The sequence below is a fragment of the Myiozetetes cayanensis genome, unplaced genomic scaffold, assembly GCF_022539395.1.
Source record: "Myiozetetes cayanensis isolate MyiCay16 unplaced genomic scaffold, myiCay2020 scf3, whole genome shotgun sequence".
Classification (NCBI taxonomy): domain Eukaryota; kingdom Metazoa; phylum Chordata; class Aves; order Passeriformes; family Tyrannidae; genus Myiozetetes; species Myiozetetes cayanensis.
In genome coordinates this window covers 21,408,222-21,431,835 of record NW_026087521.1, presented here as the reverse complement: position 1 = coordinate 21,431,835, position 23,614 = coordinate 21,408,222, and positions in this window count along the sequence as shown.

Sequence of the window (23,614 nt, the reverse complement as noted above, 5' to 3'; positions counted from 1 at the left end):
TAGTGAGGTTCCTAGGATTCATTTCTTTACATAGACTGGAAATTTATTTTCCAACAAAAGCAGTTTCATTTTGCCATTTTTGGAAGTTTGAAAGAGCATAAAGTGAATATTAAACATTAACCAAGCAATGATCTAAAGGCTGACATTTGAAACACAGAAATTTATAATCTGATAATTAAAATTTGCAGGGAGTGTGTGTCTGGGGGGTTGGCCCTTTTGCAATTAGTTTTTCACTCCTTTTCAGCCTTAATTTCACAAATATATTGTCTTTTTAGACATCTTAGCCTAACAAAATAACTCAACAGGATAATAAGTGCAGTGTCTCCTCAAAGAACTTTTTCAGACAAAAATGGACAGAGGAAGCTTCTAATAATGTGGTCTAGCCTCAGGTCATCCAGTCAACCATGTCAGAGTACTACTGAAAATATTTATTGGTAAGATACTTATTCAATTATGAAAGACTTCACATGACAACAAACCAGCAACAGATCAAAGGTGTGCAACAGTAGTGACACAATATGCATTTTTAAAAGGGAGAGACAAGTCTAACTGCTAACTTGCATTTCCTTTGTGTTGAAGGAAATAATTATTTCTGAGATCAGAAATCAACAACACTTCTAGCCCGTAAAGAGATGAGAATATTTTTCATAACATATTTATGTGTCTTTTGTAGCTAGTACCTACTTAGTCTTTTGAAATGTCCATTATTATGACCATAGAACAATGAAATGCTATAAAAAGCATATTTTTTTAATATTAAAACTAATATAGGACTTTTTATTTATGAATTTTATGACTCACATGAGGACAAGGTTTACATATATCTCAAGATTACTTTTAATTGTAGATTTTCTCTCTTACGTATGCAATAATTTGCATCTGTAAAAGAACAGGAATGTGTGTTTCCTTGGTGATGTTCTTATTTTGTCAATCTTTCATACAAAGTGTATTGTCCAGCCTCAGTATGACCTTTGCCAGGACTTGGCAGTCTCATGCCGACAGCCAATAACATTTAGTTCACTTAGAATATGAAATCAAGGTGGTTGTGCATCACTCCATTTAGGAAGAGCTTTTTAAAAGACTATGACAGATAATAGCTGGCTTAAACAAGAAGAGGAGGAGGTGGTTTCAGAGGAGCAAGGAATAAGTTGTCCTTTTTAAAAATAAAAATAAATTTGTAGTGTGATTGCTTTCAAGTCTGCATTTCACATGTTAAAATTATTGGACATTTCAAAACTCCAAACTGCTGTTGTACTACTTTGAGTCCCGTTCCCCATGCAATTCCTTAATTCTCCAGTCTCATAGCAAGTGTATACCTCTTACCAAGATGAAATGGTGACATCATGGGCAAGTTTCTTGGTGATTTGGACAGCAATGCGACATCAGCAAAATGGTTCAACAAACCACTCATAAAGAAATATGGGGAAATTAAACATCTTTTCCATAAAGCAGTATCATAGTTTTTATTAAATTCAAGAATTTGTGTGACTTATTGCCCTGCAGCACCAATCCTGATCATGCAACACTGATGTGATGGCTTCTGTAAAAGAGGCAACACTTACAGAGTGTAAAGTCCCAGTATGCAGCAGTGAATTTAAATGAGGATGCAGTAACTAGAAAGAAGTTAATATTTCAAGATTTGCTGTGTGATGAAACTGGATAGCATTCATTCAGTATGTGCTCCTACTCCTTAGTACCAAGATCTTACAAACTCTATTACTCATACCTAGCAGATGCTAAAAGGCTATGGTCATATTTCTACAGCTGAAATATTGTATGTTAGGTACATTTCAGTGTGATTCAATTCCAGCTTCAGGCTTCTTAGATTCAGGAGTGACAAAGCACATATCAATTTCAAAACATATATAATCCATCTGTCCTGTTTTCTTCTGAAGAATTATGTCGGAATGGCAGACATCTCATCTGAGTGCATCGGGAGTGAAACTGCAGTAAACAGCACAGACATAAACACCTTCAACTCCTTAACATAAGCTATTAATATTTTTTTTCCATTTTCTTAATAATTTGAAGGAAACTTTGGCATTCTCTCAATTTGGTGTCATCCACAGATGGACCTTGTATTTGAAACACGTAAAGGACATTTGTACAGTCATTATCGTGATAAGTTAGAGGACAATATCATGCTTTTCTCCTGCTCGTAATTTATTCTAAACACTTGAAGAAATGCCCATAACAAATTTAAATTTTTACTAGAAACTGCTAGAAGAATAATAGGCTTTTGCTATCCCTGTCAATAAAAAAAAAACCAACAAACCAAACCAAACCAAATTTTAACCTAACTGTAAACTTCTGGTAAGCATAACTTACTCATGCTTAAAAGTGTTTTTTTGTGCCTGACGGATGCAATATGCAATACTGCACATGCTCTATCTTCTCATAATACTTAGGTATTATAAAAGACATGCTTACTCCAAAAAAGCAAGGACTGAGCTATTTTCCAATGATTTACCCTTCTTTCAGTTGTTTGCTACTGTGATGTCCTGTACCAGATATTCTTTCTAGCTAGAGGATGTCCTACAAAAGCAAAGTTAACCTCTGGCTTCGAGTCACTAGTAACTCAAGCAATAAAGTTCTATCCTATACATCTGAAAGAATCACTCTTAATAATTACTGATAAGAAGCTTAAAACATTTAAGTATTATTACTTTTTAAGGGGCTAATTTAAAAAAAGAATAATAAAAAATTCTTTTCGAGAGCAATAAGGTGGCACAGTTCACAAATTTTTAGTTTCATTTAGGAGGAAATGTTGAGTCAGTGCAGAAAATAAGAGGAATGAGTTGTCTAAAGAGAAACCATGGTCTTTTAGTTAGGACATCCAAGCACTACCCTGAAGAACTAGTGTCTGGTTGTGTCTATCTCTCCTTTGAAATGTGATTACTTAATTGAGAGGCAGCATCATAATTCAAAGTCACAGAAGGGTGGGGTTACACTTGTGCAGGAAACTTCATTCCTATATGCCTCTATTGCTGATCATCTACAGGGCACAACTATAAAGAAAATTATCTAAGGTAGGCATAGTATGTCTTGTCAAATGCTCTTTTTTTTCTGCTGGCATGACTACTTATTGTTTTTATGGCACATAAACTAAAGCAGGTGTAAGTCAATGAGGCATTTGTACAAGGTGAGTTTGGAGGAATTATAGAAGGAAATGCTACTTTATCTGGAACATTGGAAACTTATACAACCTTTCTGTCAGAGGATAGAATTCAGTTTAGAGATTAAGTCATTTCAATGTAGATGTCTCCATGTCCATTAGGTGTCTAGTCTCTTGTCAAAGTTAATGAAACTTTCAGTTAACACAGTCACACAGAATCACAGAGTCACAAGATAGGTAAGGTTGGAAGGAACCACAGAGGGTCATCTTGAATATCTCCACTGAGGGACAGTCCACAACTTCTCTGGGTAACCTGTTTCAGTGCACAGTTACCCACACAGTAAAAAGTTCTTCCTCATATTCAGGTGGAACTTCCTGTGCATCAGTTTCTGCCTGCTGTCTCTTTCCTATTGCTTGGCACCACTGAGAAGAGCCTGGCTCCATCCTCTTGACACCCTTCCTTTGGACACTTTTAGGCACTGATGAGGTCTACTGTCAATTGTCTCTCTTTGAGGCTGAACAGGTGCAAATCCCTTGGCCTTTCCTCATAAGAAAAATTCTACAGTCTCCTAATCATCTTTGTAGCCCTCTGCTGGACCCATCAGGGCCAGGTAAAATGTCCTGAGTTACACCTGTCAAATTTGGGCATGTTATACTCTTTAATGGTGTGGGGTACTTCAATTATTCAGATAGTATCTCAAAATCTTCCTCTTAATGGCTATTTCTTTTCACAAAAATCTTCTCAAGTGTAGCAAATTTGGAACTTTTATCTATAAATTTATTTTATATTGAGATAACTTGGATAAAAGTAATTCTTTCATTTCCTTTATCAAGATATATTGTCAACAAAAATTGGAAAATATTAATTTTTTCTCTGTAAAATAGGATAATATACTGGTCTAGAATGGTAGACTTAGAGTATACTATAAGAAATTACTCAAACAAAGAAGGAAGAAATATTATCATAAGCAACCATTTCATCCACACCCTAGGGTGAAATAGCTATTGAAAAGCATAATGGACTAAAACAAATAATCTGATGGTTTCATTCCGTACTTATGATATATTTAATACAATAAGAATCCTTGAAAATAAGTTATTTTTAAATAAATAAAATGGAAGAAGATGAATATTTGAAATTATTAAAATATTTCAAGTATTTTTAAGGTATCCTAATTATTACTATACAATATAACCCTTTTATGCATGGAACAAAGCAATAATTCCCTTGGGATATGCAAGACAAACAGGGTTTAGTTGTAATGGAAACAAGCTCTTTGTATGGCACAATGAGTGTGAGTTATAGCTTTTTACCTTTTTGTTGCCAACTCAGATCCTGCCCAAACATCTTCTAGTTCCTCTATGTACGGACAAGTCCTGCTGAAGCCAGGACTGTGAAACTCTTCACAGAATTTACTCAGTCTGCAGTCTCAATTCCTACTTTATTGACAATTAAGAGTTTTATTACTGTAACGTGAGTTCTCAGTCAACAATTAGCACTATTTACCTATTTATTCACCCCAATAAATGTAGACACCCGGGAGGAAGGTCTCAATGCTTTAGGCACTTGTGTATTGAGACACTAACCCTGTTTCCAGACTTTAGACTAAGAGGCAAAAACTGATAAGGCAAATATGTGATAAAGTGTTTTATTCAGAGACTTCCATAGGGCAATGATGTAGATCAGAAGTTTAGTAGTTTATTGGTGGATGGCCACATCCAAAGAGTTACAACCAATGGCTCAGAGTCTGAGTGGAAACCAGTAACAAGTCCTGTCCCTCAAGGGTCAGTGCTGGGTCCAGTACTATTTATTGTTTTGATCAAGGACACAGATAGTGGGATCAACTGCATCTTCAGCAAGTATGGAAATTACATCAAGCTGAGTGTTGTGGTCAACACCCTGGAGGAAATGCATGTCATCCAGAGGGACCTTGACAGGTTTGAGAGGTGAGTCCATGCAAACCTCATGAAGATCAGCAAGGCCAAGTGCAAGCTGCTGGACATGGGGCAGGGTCATCTCCAGTATCCATACAGAGTTGGGGTTGAACGGACTGAGAGCAGTCCTTAGCAGAAGGACTTGGGGATATTGGTGTATAAAAATTTGGACATGACCCATCAATGTGTGCTTGCAGCCCAGAATGCAAACTGTATTCTGGTCTGCATCAAAAGAGACAGGACAAGCAGGTCAGGATAGGTGACTCTACCTCTGTACTCTGCTCTGGTGAGACCCCACCTGGGTCCAGCTCTGGAGTACCTAGCACAGAGAACTCATGGGCCTGTTGCATGAGGTTCAGAGGAGGGTCACAAAAATGATCAGAAGTCTGGAACACCTCTCCTTTGAGGAAAAGCTGAGAGAGTTAGGGTTATTCAGTCTGGACGAGTCTCCGAGGAGATCTTATTGTGGCCTCTCAGTTCTTAAAGGGATCTTACAGACTTTTACTAAGGCCTGTAGTGACAGAATAAGGGGCAATGATTTTAACCTGAAAGAGTGCAGGTTTAAAATGGACTTAAGGAAGAAATTTTTTACAATGAGATTGATGAGGCACTGCAAAAGGCTATTCAGTGTATTAGTGTAATGTAGTGTAATGTAGTGCAGTGTAGTGTAGATACCCCTCCCTGGAGCTGTTCAAGGTCAGGATGGATGGGGAGCAACCTGGTCTAGTGGAAGGTGACCCTGCCCATGTCAGGGGAGTTGGAACTAGGTCCCTTCCAGCACAAACCATTCATTGACTCTATGGGGAAAGTCACAAATTTTCTGACTCACCATCCAGACCTCTTTAGACCAAAATTAGAATGGACAAAACCTCTTCTGAGGGGTTTTATAAGTCAGGAAACTGAGACTCTTCTGTGAAGCAGAAATGCTATGTCCACACGTGGGAAACAAAATACTCTGATAGTGGGAAACAGCAGCAAAAATAAGACAAAGAATTACTGTGTCCGTTAACCATTCAGGTGCAACTTATACTTGTCTTTACACTTTTCAATGATGCATAAACTTATTTTCCTGCCTTCACATTTTCATTTTTGTTGAGATTTGAATTTAAAATACAAGTCCCACAATAAATTAATCATTTAACCTCTGTTTAGTCTGAATGAATCTATCAATACAAGGGGCTGGTCATAGAAAAAAAATCAAAGATAGGAAACTCTCATGGGTGGATGAGACATCATTTTCCCCTTGGAATATGTTTTCCATTTATACAAAGGCAAAAAATTGTTGCCAGTATAATACAAAAAGAAAAAGATTTAGAAAATGTATATTTCCAAGCCAATAACTGATTCAGACTACTGGTTTCTTGCAGACGAATTAATCCCACATACCTTTGAGTACCTACAGTGCTGATGTCTACTTTTGAGCTGTTACCAAGGCTCCACTGGTAGTCAATGAAAAAAAGTCAGCACTTTTAGGGTATGGTTTGTCCACCATATTTGAGGTACTTGAGATGCAATGCTCCCTGAGTCTGATCACATAAATTTTAATATATTACTGAAAAGGGTTAAAAGACTTGTTAGAAATTAATTGCAGTGACACTGAAAGTAAATAATGAAGTCACATGTTTAGAAAGGATGCTAAAAACCAATAAGAGACAAAAGAAACCCACTTAAGGATTCAGTGTACAGAAAAACCACTCTGCTGAGAGTCAAGAGTACCTCTATCTATCCTGTTTTCCAGGAAAAATTTAAAAAATTGTCACGTGTACAAAAGAGAAATAAAGACAATTGCAAGAACTGCTCGTCAGACAGGCTACTATATAAAAAATAAAATCCTCTTCTGAAATCAATTCAGCTCAAGGTCAGCCTGGATTTTAAGACAGTTTAATTTTGAGGGTAGTTAATTAAATGGCTAGAACAAATAAGAGTGTGAAATATGTATTTTTAATACCTATATGTATTTTGACTGGATGAAGTCTCAAAATTCAAATTTCTTAATAAAGAAATTTTCAGGAATTTGGACTGCTTTTATTTTGCTTTATAGTGCAGTATAACATCATGATTTTTGAACTAGTGAAACCAGTTCAAAGCATGAAGACTTTAAATGTGTCTGCCTGAAGCTCTTTTCTTACCTGAATCAAAACCACACCACTCTACAGTGTTTAGTGAAGCAGTTTGGTTTCATCAGGCAGGTCTTTGTTTTGGGGAATGATTCTGTCAACATTTTTTGCAAACCATGTTTAATAATTGACCACAGGAACAGCTTGCTAGTGATACAACTGATTCTTCATCACTAATTCTTTAAATCTGTTTAGGATGTGTTTCTGAAATATCCATCATAGTGTAATCAAAAGTTATGGGTTTGGTGTAGGGTTCATTAGGTGAAACTGCATGATCTGAGTTATTCGAAAGATCAGATTAGATAATCATAACTGTTCTCTGTGACCTCATAGGCTATTCATTTTATGCTTTAGGCCTTCTGCATTTGATTTTAAATATGCTCCTCTCCCCTATACTGCAATGGAGATTATTAAATATATATGGTCAGAATTTAAAATTCCATTCCCTGTGCTATAACTATTGCTGATCATTTCAGGCAGTGTAACATCATTTGAAATTTCCCCAGAGAGGTTAACTTAGAAGAAAAGGAATGGGAAAGGGAAGATAAAAAACAAAAATAAAGGTTTGTATAGATTTGTTATCAACAATGAAGGCCTGCCCTGGTAGTTTTAAGGATTCCTATGCAACTTAGTCTCAGGAATCGGGATTTTCACTGATTGATCTTTCTCTTACATGTCCCTTGTCTGTCACTGGTAAATGGCATCAACTCCAGTAGTTGTTAGAAGAGAGGAACTAAACTAGGCTTAGGATGTAAAGACATCCTTTAAGCTGCAATTACAAATGTTAGCTTGCCTATGGGTCAGACATATCCCACATGAACAAAGACCTCATTTTCCCCTACCTACTACTCACAGTTTTTGGCTCTCAGTCAATAGCAATTCAAATAAAGAACTGACAAACAAGGAAAACTGATTCAGGATCCAACTTGAGCAAGCAGAGGGAAATAAGTATGAATGTGAGCTGCAGGCTAATTTGGCCCATTATCCTTTCTTGCTTACTTCTTGCTATTCACCTTTCACATATTTATCCTGAATCTCCTTACAAAAACCAGCCTTTTGCAGCCTTGATTTCAATTTACTGTCTCTAACATTTGGTTAACATTCTCCATGTTGCACTGTGATTGCACTCCAGTTCCTTCCCCCACATGCTACTCATCAACCCAATTTATTGACTCATAGAGTTACTAAGGAGATGCTTATCAAGCAGAATAAACACCCCTCTGCTTGCCAACTGGTACTGTGTAAATTGGCTTTGCTTCAGTGTCCAGCCATATTTTAACAAACCCTTGACAGTGCCTCAAAATGCTTTGCTTTGTGTTCTGATTTGCCAGCAGAGAACATTTCTAGTGGCACAAAGGAGGTCTGTATTTTAAAACCTTTTATTTTTTTTAGTCCTGATTTCAATACTTGTGTGTTTTCATGCTTTATCTCCAACCTAACTCATTGTAGTCTCTAGGAACACATTTCGCATAACTTCTTATTACCATGCTATCCAACATCATTAAATTTGTTCACTGGTGCACATTTGTAAATGTATTTTGGTGCAATGACTATTACTGGACTGACCTGGCAACCAAGTGTTGCAATAGAGCTGAGCAATTCTGAGTTACTGAAGTATACAGGCAACTTAGGAAACCTCTTTACTCTAGTATGCTGATGGACTGTTGCTGCAAAGTTTCTATAGAAGCATTGTGTGCATTGATTGTATTGATACATGTTTCATAATCAACTTTGTAAACTCTGAGTACTAAAAGGGCAAGTGAGTTATTCCAATGAGCAGTGTGCTCTGACATAGTCTATATGTACTCTGGGGATTCAACAAGGTTTTTCTAAGTATTTCAGTGCCCAAGCTCTGCCATGCATCAAGAAATCATATCATAATATTGAGAGTCATCTAATGCTTGCATTGTTCCAATACTTTCATGTTCTTCTAAAACACAATCACTGAATTCTTCACAAATCAGAGGACACAAAGTTCACTGGCACCATGGGGCTGTAGCAAGCCCTTTTCTTTCTCCCTTTTTCTTTCGTTCTTGTAACACAGCTGTTTATACAGAAGGGAGACAATGTTGAGTTTGTTAACAGCTGGCAGTTAGTAGCAATTTATTATGGACTGGGTCTTGAAATGGCTCGATCTCCTTGACGATGAAAAACCAAAAGGCTTTGTTTCTTTCAAAATCTTACTTTGGGACTAGAAGTGGAGTTTGAAGCTGTGCCAATTCCAAACTCATGAAAGCTGCATAGAGAGAAGGGGGCCAATTCCTCAGCTTCTGCTTAAAGCAAAATGAACTTTGTAAGACAGGATTTGTTTCCACCTATTAACATCGTGACCCATCAAAATATCAGTCTTACTCAGACTTGGCATATCTCTTTTCCTGTTTTTTGAGATAACAGAATTCCATGAAAAGCTTTTGTTATTTTGATACAGGAGGAAATACACTCCTCATAATAAATGGTGGCAAATAGTAGGTTAGTGAGAATCAGCTCAAATATTCCAAAGAGAAAAGATGGAAAAGGTTCTATAGACATGTCCCAGAACAAAGGTTCATGAAGAAAAGGGGAATAAGGATAGCAGAAAATAGGGGTAAAACTATTCAAGCACAAATGCATTGAGCAGGAGCGTTAGCCTATGAGAAAATGACCCCTCCAAACTGAATTGATGGATGGATAAAATTCTGACTATCATTTACTTCAAATCCTCTTCTGGAAATATTTTTTCCCTGAAACAGTTTCCTAGTGCTACAGGGGAGACGCTAGTGGTGTAAAATTAGCGAGGCGCTTTGTCAGCACATAGCACTCTGTTGCATTCTCCACTTCCCAACCATGGAGCTGGGAAGTGCTGTGGGGCTTGGGAAAGCACTCCTGAAACAGCAGCCAGAGTGGAAGGATCACGTAGATCCCTCAGTCACAGCACAGGCAGCACACAGACAGCAGCTCCACACTGTTTGCACAAACAGGAGGGGACAGATGCATTTTCTGCCCAAATAAAGGACTGTACAGAGGGAAGAAACTGAACAGGTTTCAGAGTAAAGTGCTGTTAGTCACAGAGATGATAGGAAGAGTACGTCTGAGCAACTGAAATTACAAGATAATAACTATCAGGGCTAACACAGAGGTTATCCATGTTATAACCTGTATTTTAATTGGACAATTTTTGAGCAAATAAGGTTACTGCAATTGTAAAAAGATATAAGGAGAAGAAAACTTGTGAAATTGCCTAAAAAATATATTCTACACATTGGGACCTGAGAGCATAATTCAAATAATGATAAAGAATGACAGGAATACACATACTAATAACTATGTATTTAAAGTTTTTTGATGAACAATTTGACACTTATTTGTGTTTTACCCAGTGAGTTGTGAGAAATACAGGTTTCTACAGGCAGAGATGACTTTACTGAATCAGAGCCCTAGTCCTTCTGCATCCTGAGCCCCCATACAGCAGAAATAACACATTGCTGTGGGTAATCTTGGTATTCATTCTGGAATCAAAGAGCTTCCAGTGAAGAACACTTACGAGGAAGGCCAAGGGAGTCTTCTGTCATCCCATTAGTTCTGACACTCTTCCCTTCCCCACTTCCTCTTCTGTTCCCTCAGAGGCAAAGACTGGAGAGGTTGCTCAGGTTACTCAGCAGGTGCACTGTGGTGCCATGACACAGAGTCATGGCCCACAAATCACCCAATGCAAAGACCCTACTTCATCACATGCTAATCTTGATGGTACTCTCTGTAGGAGTTGTCAGAGCTGCATCTGCCCAAGTCCCAGCTTTGTGAGTATTCTTTGCTTTGAGATCCAAAACCCCCAGACACCAAAGGGAGCTCTCAAAGCATTCATTCACTTCTCTTTGTGCTCTCTGTACTTATTTACCATAGTTGCTATAAGGCTGCTACTGTACCTTTGTGTTTAACATTTAAATTGACCTCTTCTAACCTTCAAAACTCTCCACAACTCCCTTTGCTATTAGGTACCAATTAATTTATCAATCAATCAATCAATCATTTTTATTAATCTGGTAAGTGTCGTGGTCAAGGCAGGAGGCGACATGGGTTTCAGGATACCAGCTTTTTTATTGCAACAGTGCAGCTACCTTTATACAGTTCTGGGGTGACACATGTACACACGGCATTGGTTTACCACTTCATAACAACTCATGATTGGACATACAGCCACATGTCCTGACACAATAGGCCGACATTCTTAACAGGAAACCCACTCTGTGTTACAGTCCTACTGTCCCTGGTTAACCCTCTACCAGGTGTAAGAAGTTCCATCTTCAGTATTTCAGCTTACTGAGAGCCCAGAACCAGCTGGGTTCCACCACAGGTAAGTAAGTGTAGTGCTTTACCTAGACCGACAAGTACTTATTTGCCCTCCAATGCAGTGGAATAAAAAAGGTAAATTAGACTCAAATAGTCAAAGCAGCTCTTGCCAGAGTACAAACCTACTCTTGTTGAGGTCAGCAGGAGTTTCAGTGATTGAAAAGAAGAGGTGGGAGCTCTGTAATTTTAACATCCAGTAACAACAGTGGGATTTTGCAGTCATGTTCTCCAGTATCTTATGCAGGATCATACCCTTACTGAATAATTTCAATGATTGACAGGCTAGTATTTCTTTAGTCCACCAAACAAATCCACACTTGGCTTTTTGTCCTTTGTCGTATCACGACTCCTTCAAGTTGTATTTCATGCATCCTTAAATTTTGTTCTCCAAATCACTTATTGCCTTTCAAAAGCATAGCCTAAGTTACTGTTCTGTTTACAAAGGTGCTGGTTTTACCCTTGTAACTATCAGTGGCACATGAATTCAGTGGTGCTCACTTTACACTGGGATGAGCACAGAGACTCAGGCCTGGAGGCCACAAAATGTCTGGCAAAGTATCAGTTCATGAAAGCAATTTGTTATAATATCATGCAGAATAAATTATGGCTGACATATCTGCTGGAGCTATTTTTAAAGGAAATAATTCATAAAGCCGAGAGGTGTGAAGCAGTGAACATAATCTACATTGACTGGGGAAAAAAAAAAAATCTGTACCTCAGAGGAAACACGGAGTTAGCAACAAGCTCAGAGAGCACTGTTCTGGTCAGGATAAAGATCTGTCTGAAGGACTTTGAGCTGGTGATATCACTGCTTTGGGAGGAAACAGCTCAATGAAGATGATAAATGGAGAATTACACAGCTTCGTTTTTCTCCCCACTTACAAATGACTCAATCATGCTGACAGGATCTCCACTAATTTTCACCATATATAAAGTACCTTATACTAAAGCCAAGCAAGTGTCAGTCTAATAACTTAGCTTTTCCCATCCATTGTATTCTTGTGTGTCACTGGAAAGATTGCTGTTTGAAGCATCTGGCAATTTGGAATTATTGTATTTGGAAAAAAAAAAGAAAAGAAAAGAAAAGAAAAGAAAAGAAAAGAAAAGAAAAGAAAAGAAAAGAAAAGAAAAGAAAAGAAAAGAAAAGAAAAGAAAAGAAAAGAAAAGAAAAAAAAGAAAAGAAAAGAAAATTACTAATTTTAAAAGTGAAGTAAGTCTTAGGCCTCAAGGCCAAAGGCAACAGGTACAACTTGGTGTTGTCTGTAAATACAGCAGGAAGATGTGGTGGATTGGAGGGGTAGTTAGAATTCAGATGGTAAAAGAGTAGTTTCAGCTGTCACTTAAATCAGCATGAGCAGCACCTAGATAGGTGAGGGTGGAAATGGATCACTGGGCCAGAATCTCTTCTTATCCCACTGCTAGAGATCAAGAATAATCTGGTTTTATTTTGTACAAAATTGGTAAAGGAAGAAATATACTCAGTGAGAAAGTGACTGGATGTTACCTGAGTGTCACAGAAATCAAAGACAAATTGGAGCACAGTGTGGCTCATACAACAAGAGGAAGAACAGAAATGAGAAGAAATTACTTTATTTCTCAGCAGAGAATGTTCTGGCTTATATGAGCCTCTAGGGGAAAAAAGCCCAGACTCAGACAGACACACTGTCGTGCCTGGCTAGGGCCAACAGAGTGTCAGAGGGACTCCACAAAGGCAGAAGAAGGCACAAAGGAATATGCAAAAATGATGACAGGGCTCAAAGGGATGAATCACAAACGGAAGCTGGAACAACTGTCACTACAATATATTCATGCATTGTGTCATGGCTTAATGTCAGAAAGTAATAAGGACAAAATTATAAAATACCAATTAAACACTGTAAATGAGCTAAACAGTTTAGAAAAGGGTTTTAAAAGCTCTTACACTACTAGTAAAAATACCTTAACAGATGCATAAATGCACCTTGGGATGAATGTATTATGCATTATGGATTCAGGGCTGTCATTATAACCCTCATAATCACTTTTTCCCTTGGTCATGTGTTGTACATCTGTGACTTGTTGGCAAGATATTTCAGTGAGAGGAACTTGCAATTTTAGCTAATCTTTTCTCTTTGTAGAGCTTGGCTATTGGCTTTGCTCTTTCCATGCTTCTGAATTTCTGCATTGCAACCTTTTGAAAGCATATGCTGCAAAGTGCTTTTTAAAAAACCATTTTGGTATCTATAAATAGAAAAATGAGACCATAACCGACAAAAGAAGTCAGCTCTATGATCTCATTTCAAACAGCATAAATCCCAGCACTACTAATGCCATAAATATCAGAATATGGTGAACCACAGAACATAAAAAACCCTTCAGCAGTTCTGAGAAGGTTCCTCTGTTTTAAATTTGTTTGATAGTCCAGAGTAGAAACTGGTATCTTCTTCTGGTAACATCTCCAGTCCTTTCCAGTGTGGAGACAGCATAACATAAGTGATAACTAGAAAATATAGAGCTAACCTCCACTTTCCATTGAAAGTTGAGCTCTGAGATGTCAGCAGAGGTGAATAAAAGCACACAACCATTAGTGGAAAACATATTTTTGCAGACATGTGACCATGAGTTCTGCACTGCAGCCAAAAGCATTGCTAACAACTCCCAGGCATATGTTGTGACAGCACCAGGAGAAAAGACTACAGAGAATAAGATGACTTATCTGTCCATGATCTGTTTCCCTCTCCAGCACTGGGAGATCTGATAGTTTTGAAAGTACCTTCTTACAATCAGCAATGTCAACATCATAGCAATATGCACTATGATTTTGAACACTACAGTGTATGGTCCTCTCTCCTGTATATGGTTTGAACATAAAGATGCAGCACTTTTTATTGATCCATTTTACTAGTGTCCAATCAAGCTAAAGAAGAAATGAAGCACACTTTTATTTTTATCAATAGCCTTTCCATATTACTTCTGATGTCTAAATAATCCATCATTACATGTGTTTAGGGATAAACAAAACATGTAGAAATCTATCACAGTGGACAACCTAATATATCTGTATGGGAGTCAGAAAGAATGTGTTGGTCACATAATTAAACAATTTTCTAAAGGTAAAAACTGCTCAAAAGTCAAATACTGTTCAATTTTAAAATGGTTGTGATGAACAACTACACATCTTCACACAGCATTTTTTGGAGAAAATTAGAGAGTTAATAGAGAGGGTAGCAAAATTTTCCTAGAAAATACATTAATTCTGGTGCTATGTGAACTGTCAGTTTCTTGACATGCTTGGCAAATTTAATTCAGAAGGTGGGATTTGTTTCACCTAATGTGCAATGTCAGCTGTAAGCTGGCCATTCTAGGTGCTCTTTGTAGACAATGGAAGAAAAAAAAAGGAATTTTAGGACATGACTGATGCAATGGTTTTAAGGTATCTGCTTTCAGAGAAGATGAACTGAACCACAGAAGTCTTCATTATCTATGAAAGGAACCCAGACAACAAACCCAGAAGTAAATACCTCCTTTGGAAACAGGATAGCCTTTAGTTTCCTGTCCTTCCTGCTCCATATGAAATAAAAGTACCTCACAAAGTTACAAAGAAAAACTCTTTCTGAATACTAGCATCCATAAAATAACAAATCAATAATAATATTAGATGATCTCAAACTGTTTTCAGAGTAGGCAAGTATACCTATTCCAGTTTTTCTGAGAAAAGTGTGAAAAAATCCATCTATGGTGGTCATGCAGAAGGTCAGTGCCGGAAGCAGAAACAAAAGCCAAGTCTCCTGCTTTCCCAGCTCAACAAACCTGCCCTTAATTTTTGTGTTCTAGTTATGAGCTTTATACCTCCAGTTAATCTTTCTGAACTTTTCTGAATGTCTCCATAGACAGTCTCTGAGGGAACATTATTGGTCTTTCCCACTGATGTTTAGAGCTGCGAATACAATTGCGCCACCTCTCCTTTTCACCTTGTAAGGCATCACCATCTCCCACGTCTGCTTTTCAGGCAATTTGGAGATTTGTCCCACCTACTCCTTTCTGCAGCAGAAGCTCAAGTACAGTTTGCCAAGAACACTGACATCTAGAGGGCTGGTTACATCATCAGTCTCTCTGGTCCTCTTTTGAAACAAAAAACTGGATACCAGAGACCAGATACAAACAAACAAAAACCAAACCAAACCAAACCAAACCAAACTGAACCCACATATACATATATACATACACACACATTAAAAAAAAAAAAAAAAAAATTACTTATTTAAGTTTTTGCTGGCCAAGTCTTAAGAACATAAGTTTCAGAAAACTTTCAAAGGCTTATCAAGGTTACTGACTTGTAAAGTTGTATTCACAAACATGAGATTTAGGCAAAAAAACCCTCCAGAAACAGAATACATTATTTTATTTGAAATTTATAGGGTTTTGTTATTATATGAGGGTTTCTTAGTCAGAAGCCTTGACACAGATCTGAAGCAATTCTCCGAGACATACAGCTTCATGAGCTGTGCCAAAGAGATTCTGGGGATTTACAGTGTACACCAATTTTAATGCAGTGTAACAAATTCTCTTCTGCTGCATAGATATGTAAACTCCACTAAATTCAGCAGTCTTCCAACAAAGATGTGCAGGAGACACACACATAGAGCAAAAGATATTAAAATTCTGCCCCCAAAGCCTTTTACTGACTGGGGGGTGAGGTCAGTAGTATAAAGACAGGCCAATAGTGTCAGCCTCACTGCCCAAAGTGGGGGGTTGCAGTAGAACAATGAATCCACTAAAGACTTCTACCCTCCAGAGGCAATGGCTGGGGGCTGGCAGGGCACCCCACAGCATCTCACCAGGCACAAAGGGTCTGTGCTTGGGCAGCTGCATCCCCTGTGACAGGCATCCCCCTGATTTCAGTGGGTATTGCTTGACATCTGTCACACCCATAGCACCTGCATGAAAAGTAAGTAGAGAGACTGTGAGCATCAGATGAAGACAGGATGAATAGAGTTTTTTTAGAAATATGGAGTTGGGGTGATGGGTGAGACCTGAGCTTTTCAAGAAAAGGTATTATTCAGAGATTTCTGAAGACAAGAAAAGGTTTTAGTCAGTATCATTCCCAATTAATGAGACAGAGGCAAAACCAAACAGGTCCCAATCTTTACTGGTGCATTTATAAACAGAAGGTAATTCCATTTATGGGAATGTGAATTTTTCTCTTCAGATTTGTCACCAAAGTTATTACAACCAGACCTGGACAAAGTTTGCTGGAGCGGTTTTTCAAAACAAACAAAAAGGAAATTGAGTTCAGCATCATGTCTGTTTGACACACATAAATCCCAGTTCCAGAAGGGCTTAATTGCAGTTAGGTGATATGATGCTGAATCTAACTGATCCTTTCTTAAAACAGCTAACCTATCCTGTCAATTGTTTCCATCTTTTAAACTGTACTTGATTCCTGTGAAAGGAACACAAACCTCTGTTACTCTCTTCCTATAAGTGTATGTTGTAGCTAGCATGGTAAGCAGTAAACCTGAATTTCCTGCACTGTCCAGATCTTTCAGAGAAGCTTCAGACATTAAAGATCTAAAAGGACACTGCTGTTAGCTCTTAGAAACATAAACAGTCTAAGGATTTTGAACCACTGATTTGAGCAAGTTGAGCAACAACACTCTGTTGAAGTAGTTTTTCTTAATTCATGGATTTGACTCTCTCCCTTCCTCTTCAAAAGATATGAAACCTGTGAAATAACACTAATTTTAAGAAAAATAAGAAAGCAAAGGAAACCAACGTTTTCAGAATTACTTTCCTGAGACCATACATATAATACTACAACTGTTTGAGTATATATCTTTTATATCTGTCTGCCTAAATAAAATTGTTGAAAAACAGTGGATTAGAGTACAGGATGACACTTAATCTCAATTTAAAGATGGAAAGAGATGACAGAGCTCCAGTATCCCTTTTAGGTTTTTCCAGTGATCTAGTAAGCCACTGTTTTAAAATATTATATCTAATGATATATGAAAATAAGTCTCTTCTGTGGAACTTCATGTGCTAAACCAATACAAAATTAATAAATTAAATCTAAAAAAAACCTTGTTGTGAGGATGTATAGATTTTGAAGGCCCTGTTCTAAAAATGTCAGGCTTGTTTGCCAAGATGGAAAACACATTTTTCTAATTTTAATGCCTGTGGGGAATCACAAGATTGTCTAATTCATCACAACAGACTCCTAAGCCTGTCTGACATAGTTCTCCCTTTAAAAAGTTAGGATGATGAATTAAAAAAATGCAATAGTAATGGCAAACCACAACACTCTAAAACTTGAGGTGATATCTTAGATCCTGAGGGTGGATGTGTCGTTGACTTCCATACACCTCTGTTTCAACAGTGGTACAAAGAAAGGATCACAATCTGGCTTCTCTAGCAATCATAGTAAGAAATCAAAATGTACATTTTACTTCCGTTACAAATATTTCACAAACAGTTAAGAAACAAGTCAAATGTTCCCATTGTCATTCTGATTCTCTGTGCCCTTCATCTCTGAAAATAACTTCTCCTGTAAAAATGACCTTGTGAATTAATTGTTACTCACTGTTTCCTTGTTGCTTTTAACAAAGAGTCAGAAGTTAAAATCATTCAAGAGCCATTCAAAGTTGTTTGAATAACAGTATTTGTTGTTGTGTAGCATAAGTCCCAGAAGAGTCACATAGATGCATGAGGAACCTGATTGAAATTAAATGTTCGATCATGCAGCTAGACAAGAGCATGAAACACACAGTGACCTTGAATCTTCTCTGTTTTGTTTCTAGAACTTATCAGTTATTCCTTTTCCAAAATAAATAAAATAAAATCTGTGTCTAAAAGTGTTTCTCTAGAACTTTAACTTCCTAGATCCCATGCTAAACAAATCTCCCTTCTTAGTTATTTCAGTTTGGGCCATAACTCTTTATAACAGCACTTTTACATCCTGCAATTTAAAAGAACTCATAGTAAAAGTATTCATACCAACTTCCATATCAGGAATGTCAGGATAAAATTTCCAAACAGAGTCCATCACATTTTAATATTAAAAATCAATTGAAGCATTACTACTATGATAACTGGAGTGAGGTCAAGGATACTGTCAGGTGGGTTACTACTCCTAAGCAAGTTTATCTGAAATTTCTGAACACTATATTGGACTACCTTAATTCCTTAATATAAGTGATCGAACATACAAGAATAAAACAACTAAATATGTCGTGATCCCAGATGGGACCCATGCCCCACTCAGCCACTCACTTATTCTCCCACCAACAGGATCAGGAGAGAATTAGAAGCATAAAAGCTTGAAAACTCATGGGTTGAGATAAAGACAATTTCATAGGAGAAGCAAAAGCTGTGCACACAAACAAAGAAAAACAAAGAATTAATTCACTGCTTCCCATGGGTGGGCAGGTGTTCAGCCACTTCCAGGAGAGCAGCGACCCCATCAAGCATAATGGTTACTTGGGAAGACAAACACCATCCCTCCAAATCCTCTCCCCTTCCTCCTTCTTCCCTCCACTTTATATACTGAGCATGATATCATATGGTATGCAATATCCCTTTGGTCAGTTGAGGTCATCTGTCCTGGTTGTGTCTCCTCCCGACCTCCCATTCACCCCAACTTCCTTGCCAGTGTGGCTGTGCAAAAAGCATAAAAGGCCTTGGCTCTGTGTAAGAACTGCTCAGCAATAGCAAAAACATCTCTATATTAGCAGCCCCGTGTTCAGCACAAAGCAAAAACATAGCCCCATACTAGCCACTGTGAAGAAAATTAGCTCTACCCCAGCTGAAACCACCACAAATGGGTTTTTACGAAACAGCAAACTGTCAGAAGAAAGGCAGACAAAATAGTAAGAGATGACTGTTTTCATAATCCATATTATGCGTATTAGTGTCAAACTCACATTTGACTTTTTGAAGAGTAATGGGATGTGTGAAAAATATATATGAAATAAAAAATAAGTTTGGAACAGGTGATGCACCTACCCATGTATTTCCTAATAAACTGGTGATACAGCCAAATATGTAGAGCAGGAAAGACTGGGAATTTATATCAGAATTTATCTCAGAAGAATACCCTAGCCACCTTCTGGAATCTGAAGTATGTTAAGGAATCACTATTTTTTCTTGGAGATGAATTACAGCACAGAAGTTACATGGCCACATGTAGCAGTGAGCAGTAGCAGTGCGTAGTAGGTTCGTGATATCTGTAGGCCTTTATAGAAGGAGGTCTAGAATCTGCTCTCAAAATATTCAGGCAAGTTATATTCAGTAGTTGCTCAAGCACAGAAGCAGTCCTGGAAGCAGAATCCAGACTCCTGCTGAGGGCTTCTGCTTGCTGTCTGGCTCCTTGAGTCTTGCGTTTATAACAGAATCCGTGAGTTGCATCTTGTTACATAGACCTGCATTATGAGGAAATGTCTGAAGCATGGTTTTCCTTTTTCAGTGAAGCATTGTCTCTAGTCAGATAGTATTACACGAAAACTGGGGGCAGAGAGATAAAGCTTCCACATGGAAATATGAGTATTTGCAACTCTGGTTTGTGTGTATAGGTCCTGGAGAGAATATTGAGTTCAGAAACAGAAGTTCTAAGAGTTTTCTCCATCACTCCTCAGACTGGCTTCTGAATCCTGCTGCACAACCAATGTTTAACTGTATAAATGTGTATAAATCACACATGTATAAATCCTGTGTTTTCTCAACCCCAGTACATTAATAACCAAAATTACCATGAGGAAATAAGTTAGGGCTGGTTCTATGCTCTTCTGGTTCTTACTATGGTCATTTTGTTTTATAAATGAAAGAGGGAAAAAGTGAATGAAGGCAAGGAAATGTTGCAAGTGGCATTTTAGAGTTAATTTGGTTTAGGAGTGTTTTATATTCACAGCCACAAAAGATGATCTAAGGGACACGCAGTGTACAGTCAGTCTGGGATGTCTGGGGAAAGGAACCCTAAAGGGCAGGCAACAAATGAAACGGTGACCTAAGGAAGCATGAGGACATGGCAGAGCAGCTGCCTCGGGGCAGCCCTCATTTGTGAGCAGCACAGCTTGGTCACTGCCTCATTAGCAAGGCAATTGGAAACAGAAAAACAAAACCAACACACACAATGATTGCTGCTTACTAACTATATACCTTCTGCTTAGCTTCAATGAGTCACTTTGGCAGTCGTGAAAGTTGCAAAGGGAAGGGACATGACAGTAACAAGAATATAACAAGAGAGGAGGCAGATGCCACTCCCTCCTTTGCAGTTTATGACCAATTACAGGATTTCCATAGTCTCCATGAGGCAATTAAAGAGTTATGCTTCAATGCCCAATTAATATTCACTTGACATCATCAGTTTACCAGCATCTCGGAGAAACAGCCCTCTTGTCCCTAGTCTGAAGTAATTGTATTAAAACACAATAGTCACAAAAGAATCATCCTAACAACAAAAACAAAAACAAAAAGCCCAAACAGAACTGAAAATTAGAGCTTTCTTGATTTGGAAGGATATTTTTCCCCAGTATCTTTAAAAACAATGAAACACTGGAAAACAAAAAGACTGCTTAGTAGAGTACAGTAGGAATATTTCTATGATGTAAACATTATTTGGAAAACAAACCAAAACAAAATGACTCACTGTAGCTTAACTAGTCAAAGCTTTCAGATATATTCTAGAGAAGAGGGGAAGGGCAAATCTTACATAAATCACACTATAATTCATTTAAAGACTTTATTGATGTGCACTTGATTAAGAGAAGTTCATGAGACCAAATTTATTAGTCCATATTCCACAAATGTCCTATTAAGTCACATGGTAAGTTTTCCTCCCAATACTGGGAAACAGGACAAAAGAAGCAATGGTTATGGGTTAATTTTACAATAACTCTTAATTGTTTCCTATTTTCGAAGTGTCCTCTGGTCCACCTGGTTGTGTCCATCTCTCTCTGCTGAACCTGGAGTAGCTAAGCTTGAGTAAGGCTGCTGCTATAGGCACCTCCATCAGACATCAAATGGTGGGCAGAACCAGTTAGGGATGCAGAGCTCACTGAGAGCATTTATAGGGCATTTTAGTCTAGGCAAACCGGAACAGCAACTATTCCCATCCTGTCTCACTATGGATGAGACTCCTAACAGAAGAGCCCTAAATCCCACATTCACCAAAACTTGCAGTTTAACATCCAGTATTTGAAGTTTTCCTATGTGAAAGCCCTGATTAATCACTCTGAGATTTTTGAAAGGCTGGAATTGCTTATTATTTACTAATTAGTGGGCTACTGATGTTCTCAGGTTGCCTGGGTTACGGTTAGGTTTATTGTTATTGCAGGATACTGCCAAGTTACTGTTATTGCCAAGAACAGTCCCCAGTTTGAATAAGCAGAGCCTCTCAGTGCCTAACTCCCATTTAATCCAGCAAGGTTGTACCAGTGAGTCACCTCGTGCCAGTTAAAGAGGCAAAAAATACTGATAGGTCTAACTCAGCACAAAACTCAGACAACTTCAGGTCCTTTCTTTAGCATTTCTTTAGAAGGGTTGACAGAGTATCTTTCAGCTCACATTCACATCTGAGTGCTGCAATCACTGGCACAGAGGCAGGGCTGGGTTGTGTCCCTTATCAATGCCTGTTGAAACAGGGCATCTGAAAACATAAAGAAGTCAGAGGGTCACAGTGAGGGAACACGAGAGCAGTGCAACTGGGAGACCAAAACCTGCAGACGAAGGAAGTCCCTGGCAGAGGTGATTACAGAGCATTCCTTCGGTTGGTTTACATTTCATCCAATGAATGTCTAATAAAAAATGCATAAGGCATCCAAGACAAATGGGATTCTGGGATTCAATGGGTTTTGAGAGGGAGTTAGTGATTAAGCCACAGATATATGCCTTTTCTTCCTCTTGAGCTATTTTTCTGACCCCGAAAATCTTTCATTCTCTACTGTGAAGTATCAGGGGTTTTATATGAGTCGTGGAAGTCTGCTCCTCTCCCTCCCATTCCTTCTCTCTCTCTCTCTCTCTCCCACACTTCCACGTAGTTTAAAAGCCTGTTGCTCTAAGGCTCTGTTCAGGGAAAGGAAGGACACTGGTGACAGTATGGGCATTTAAATAAAAACTGAGTCCTACTTCTGTTGAAAAATTTATGAGGAAAGAATGAAGCAAACCACTACCCAAAGGCTGTGCCAGAAATTTTTATACAAGCCCACATTAATACCACATTCAGGAACATTCCTAAATCCATGAGAGAGGTGAGCTTTCAGTTCAGCATTTCTTGTACCCAATATATTTGTGTAGTCTATGAGGAGTCTGAGCCTGATAGAGAAAATAAAGACTAGAGAGAATAATGTTCTCACAAAGTATTTCCAAAAGGAAAAAAGACCATATTCTTGTCTCTCTCCCTGTGAATTTGTGTGTAAAACACAGGAATTATAGAGGAAAAAGAAAAAATTAGCTTCATCCGGCTGCATTGCTTCCTTTCTAGTAAGGCACTGAACCATTGCGTGTTGCACAGTTGCAGATTTTTTTTGTTTGTTTGTTTAAAGAAAACAAACAATTAAACAACTCCAGAAACCATAAAAACAGCTTAGAAAACGTAGAAGCAGAGGACCTGACCTAGCAAGCAACCAGATGCAAAATCATCACCATCTCTCCTCAGTTTTCACAGGTTTCCAGAGTAAGTCAACAAGTGAGCCTCTGAAGGACCAGGGGAAAGATATTAACCCTCCCCCCTTATAAAGAAGGGAAGCTAAGGAGAATTCAGAGAAAACACTTAAGGCACATTTTCCTTCCAATTTTTGGAATTGTAAGTAAATGGTAAGTAAATGAAAAGTGTGTGTGTGTAGGAGAGGGAGAGATCAGACAAAAATTGTTCAAATACAATGTCTTCTCTGGTAACAGGAGAAGGAAAAAAATTCTTGGGAGTTTAGCTGATTCAAATGGTGTGCTGGTTTTGAGTGGGATAGAGTTCATTTTCTTTATAGCAGCTAGTATAGGGGCTGTGTTTGGATTTGTGCTGAAAACAGGGTTGATAACACAGGGATTAAATAGAACCAAGGCCTTTTCTGCCTCACACCCCACTCCACCAGTGAGGAGTCCGGTGGTGCACAAGTAGCTGGGAGGGGACACAGTCAGGACAGCTGAGACTCCCAAC